Genomic DNA, 5,331 nt, shown 5'->3' with positions numbered 1-5,331 from the left:
GAGGCCATTCACTCTTCACCCCTTTTTATAATGTAAGTGCTCCTCTAAATATGGTTGCAGGAATTCTATGAAGCATATGAGTGTCTGAGTCTGGTTTGGATACAGATGGGCTGGGTCACTGCTGGGGGTGCATTAATTTAGTAAAGTGTGTAATTCCTGCAGATGAGAGATCTCAATATACTTTATGATAGTCGAAGCATGAGAAGAATGCGTATTGTACACCTTAATGCCAATGATCATTCTTGTAAGAGAAGAATGGCAGTACTGTGTTGAAGGAATGGGACGTTGGTTTGGCACAAAGGTTGAAGAAACTGTAAGGGTTAATGAGATGATGAAGTACAGCAGACTACAGTTCTATTGTATTTCACCATTATACCTGTAAACAATCACTTAACCCGAGGTCGAGGTCCAGGGGGCGACCTGCTAAATTGTGTATACGTGAACGATTGTACATTGGATAAGAACTGTTGGCTCAAAAGTGCGCATGTGTGATGCATAGAACGAACGTACGCACAGAAGGTGTGTCTTTTAGGTGTGAAATCTATAAATCACAAATGATCTTGAAATTGCGCGCAGCTGAACAGTTTCAGATTTCCGCCTTTTAACTACGTCTAATTAATGTCATTAATATATGAACGAGCACCTGTCAATGTCCAAATCCTATAGGAGTGGCAAGAATGGCTTATATTTCCAAAAACCTGCATCACTCGCACAGGCAAAAGTGTGCACGTCTGCTCAGATCCTGACGTGGCGCTAAGCACGTCAAAGACTGTTTTTATGAATATGTTCCTGTGGATTTTTGCGTACGCACACTCTACGATCAAATATGTGCGTACGCACGTTTTATAAATGAGTCCCCAGCTCTTTAAAGAAAAGCATTCAAGGACTATCTACAGTATAGAACGACCAATAAACTGTATGTTTTGTTGCCTGTAGACATCTGTGGCTAACTGTTATCTACCCAAAGGAGATAGTCTTTCCTTTGTCTTGTTTGTTCCATACTGTTTCCTTGCCATTGTCCTTGAGTACAAAGATAAACCTGTGAAATTCCTTCTGAGGCCCTGATGAAATGAGGGCAACTGATGAGCGACACTTGAGAACTCAGATGTCCCATTTGTAAAGGTCTGCAAGAGCATAAATAATACGGCCTTGCGAGCCGTATACATGCTAAAGTTACATGACCAACTGAGGAAAAGTGATGTTGGTCTGGTGGTCACAAGGTGGTTATTAATAACCGACCTGCAGCATTGATGTAAAAGTGGAAATACATGCAGAAAAGGAGAAATTATGCATTAGACCATTTTTCTGTGTAAACCAATTTCGTTCCTTTTCAAATGAGTAATCAATGTTAATATTCTGTTTGTTCATATACACCTGTTATTTGGTGTCTTGAGGGGGTCAATGAACTGTTAACATTCTTTATCTCATAGGACGAAAGGTCAAAGTTTGAGTTTCCTGTTCATTTCTTTTACATTATGGTGGTTTTTGAGCCTTGAGATATCCAACCTGCAGTTCTTATCCCCTGGCCGTATATCTTAATATATATCCCAAGTGCGCTGTGGCTTAAGGTTATGTGATTATTGGTTCCTTTGTTAACTTTTGAGGACCTCCTCCCCATGTTCACTGGTTAGACTCCACCTCTAGCCAGCACTGTCCTGTTCTTCACCAAGTTTACCAAGCATACACTGCTCTCTAAAGGCATTCAGTGTTCAACCAGCCAAGCAGAAGCTCTTCAGTAACATTTTCTCTAAGCAGTTTCATTTTCTTCATTAATCTCATTTCATTTCATTTGCTCATTTTACAGAATGAAGTCTCATGCAGTCAGCTGATAAGAAGACACCTACAGAGTCCACCAGTGATGCACCTAATACAGAACTTGCCATGTTGGGAAAGACAACAAATAAATATGGTAGGTGTTCATTTTCTGTGAAGATATTATGAAAGTTTTATCCTCAAGATTTTGGGTAAAGTAACAATAACAAATGCATTTACTTAATATGCATTTTGTCCGGGTTTATGGTGTCATCAAAAGTTAATGAATGAAAATTGTCATAGAAATGTGCTTTATACTGTACATTTATCATCGCCAATATAAGTGTCAAAATACATACAATACAATTAATATGGAACTATTATGTCACTTGATTTGTTTCATAAACAGTTACTTATTTTAGTCTTATTTTCTGTTTGTGTCTTTGTGCTGCACAAATCGATTTAAATGTCCTTCCTGGAATGGAACCTTCCTACTTTTTCCAATTTTGTGACTTTTAGATAGGATTGTTCTACAGTTCTTTTAAAGCGTTGTGATTATTAATAGAGGTATTAGTACAGTGTATAATGGGAATAGCATATGAAGACTGCTCAAGGAAAGATATCTTTGAAGACATTCATTTCATAACACAGTCCGTGTCAAACAACAATTTATAAACAGCAATTCCATGAAAATGTCAACCTTACCATGAAAAAATAAAGTTTCTACTAAAAGAACAAAATCATTTTTAATTTGTCCATTTAGGCCTGCTTTATATTGTATTAATGTACTTCAATAAAAATTTTAAGAAAATTGCATTGATTTCCCAACCACATAAGATATACAACAATGCCAAAATTACATTTTCCACCAACCATTTTTCATGCTTTCTGAAGAGGGATCAAAGGCTCCCTTTTTTGTACTTTATGTTTAAAAAAGGCATTTTGCAGAAAGATGAAGGCATGTCTGAAAAATTAATACACTCACTCTGTCTTACTATTACTGCCTTGTAAATTTATAATGGCTATAATTAGGATGTCACAACGCCTCACTGCTGTGTCACGTCCATAACGTTTTAAAGTTTAAGTTTATGTCATATAATAATTACAAATACAAATAACTTGAAACTTAACATACAAAGCCAAATATGTATGTTGATGATTTTAAACAACAATTCATCTCACTTATTTGCTCTGAACAACCATAATAATTCGTTACGGGCGTGACAGTTTTAAGCACGTAATATTGAATCATGTATCACAGACGCAGATGACATGTTGTGATCTGTTTTAAATATCATTATATTTGTACAAATTATTTTGTCCTATAACATTTTATAAATTACTAACACTATTAATTAATAACAAATTATGAGAACGTCATAACATACTATTTATAACCTTTAGCATGAGATACCTTGTCAAAAAGCTAAAAATAGCATAACATAAATGATTGCATATAGAATTGTAAAATAATAAATGTGCTTCAATGGTAAGATAATACCTTATAAATATATCTTAAAATAATATCTTAAAAATATATTAGACAGTAATTAAAAAATTAGTGAAAATAAAATAGCATGTCATGATGAGACAGACTGCCAAAAATAGTGTAAGGCAAATTAAGATAAAGTCTGCTTTCAATCCACTTCCATTCTCAAACTACTGGCCTGGTGCTGCTGTCTAGAAACAGCTGTGACATAATTATGGCACTGTGGCTGGATATGTCTCATTACATTTTGTTTTATGTTCTCTAAATTTAAAGACAGCAAGATGAAAGGCCAATAAAACAAAGTAGGGATGCTGTCACGATCTGCGTGGCGGAGAACCCAAATGCAGGCAGCCAGAGGTGAAGGGGTTAACAAGAGGATTTATTGAACAAAAAGTACAAAACAAAAAACTTCCCACGTGGGGGAAAAATGTAAAGACAGGAACAACTAAAACCTAACTAGAAAACAACGACACAACGTCTTATAAAACACGGAAGGGAAACAAAGGCAGGGCAAGGTAATACACAGAAACTCACAATCCACAGACAAGGCAGGGAAGCGGGAACACGGGTAAACACGGAGACTTCACTTATACAAGCACACGGCATGGGTACAGGGTACACAGTACAACGCAAGAGCACAGGACAATGAAACATGAGGGCATTTTAAAGGGAGAAAAACAAAGGAAGATAACGAGGGGCAGGTGAGGAACCTAAGACACAGCAGGGAAGCAATACAGGAAACGAGAGGGGCGGGGCCAATGACGAGACACGAGAAAACACATGGAGTGTCAAAAGATAAACACCCCATGGCTTTCTCACACTAAACATAAGGGATCTGTAACGATCCTGCCACAAGACTAGAAAATCCTGAACAAGAAGGCAGGACCATGACAGAGCCCCCCCCTTAATGAACACCCCAAGGTGTTCACCAAGGGGCCGACTAACAAGACAAGACAGACTGGGACAGTGACAAGAACCAGAAGAACATAGACAACACAATCAGGGGCAGACAGGTAATTATAACATTTGGGTTGGGGTGAGTCAATAAAAATAACAAACATGGGAGGGGGGTGGGGACAGACAAGAGTTCAAGGGAGGAAGTTCAAATGGGTTGGGACATGGGGGAATAGTCTTAGTCCCCGGGGGCGCTTGCGTGGTTGGAGTCCCCGGAGACTTGGTGACGGCCGATATGGCTGTCGACCGGACTTGGCTAGGGACCGGGCGGACTGCTGGCTGAGACGCCGGCTGGAACGGCTTGAGAGGCTCGGTGAGGCAGCCATTAAAAATTACTTTAAGTTCTGCCTCACCGAACTCTGTTTCTCCTGCTGCCGCCGCGGTGGGGTCCACAGGGGCTTACATAGATAGTTACATAGATATCATAGGGATAAACAGATCGCCACACTGTTATTGTGCTTGCAGCATTCGAATAGCGTTCATCTGATTGTTTACGTCCTACCTTAAAAGGCAAGCCTCTCTAGTGGATGCTCGCTTTCTTGCCCGTGTCCTGAGAGACAATCTCGCGTCTCAGACTCATTTGCCTGTGGGAAGACCTGCTCAGTCACTAAACGCGATATCCGCGCTCTAAAGCGCATCTTTAAAACTTCAAAGAAAGTGAGCATATTCGCGCTCTAAACGTGCCGCATGCGCATCTTTAAAAGTACACAGAAAGCGAGCATATCCGCGCTCTAAACGCGCCACATGCGCATCTTTAAAAATTCACAGAAAGTGAGCATATTCGCGCTCTAAATGCGCCGCATGCGCATCTTTAAAAAGGCGAGCATATTCGCGCTCTAAATGCGCCACATGCGCATCTTTAAAAGTACACAGAAATCGAGCGTATTTGCGCTCTAAACGTGCCACATGCGCATCTTTAAAAGTAGGGCCTACACAGAAAGCGAGCATATTAGCGCTCTAACCGCGCCGCATGCGCATTTTAAAAAGGCGAGCATATTCGCACGCCTCTATAGCAGATCTTTGAAAGTACAATGAAGATTATCCGCGCAAACGCCGCCACTCCGTCACGGTCTCCTTGAACGCAGACGCTGGCTACACATTAATAATATGTGAAACCATATAATTTGCAGTGTGGC

Source organism: Triplophysa rosa, linkage group LG23 (genome assembly GCF_024868665.1).
Source record: "Triplophysa rosa linkage group LG23, Trosa_1v2, whole genome shotgun sequence".
NCBI classification, from domain to species: Eukaryota; Metazoa; Chordata; class Actinopteri; order Cypriniformes; family Nemacheilidae; genus Triplophysa; species Triplophysa rosa.
Note: the sequence above shows the minus strand (reverse complement) of the source record.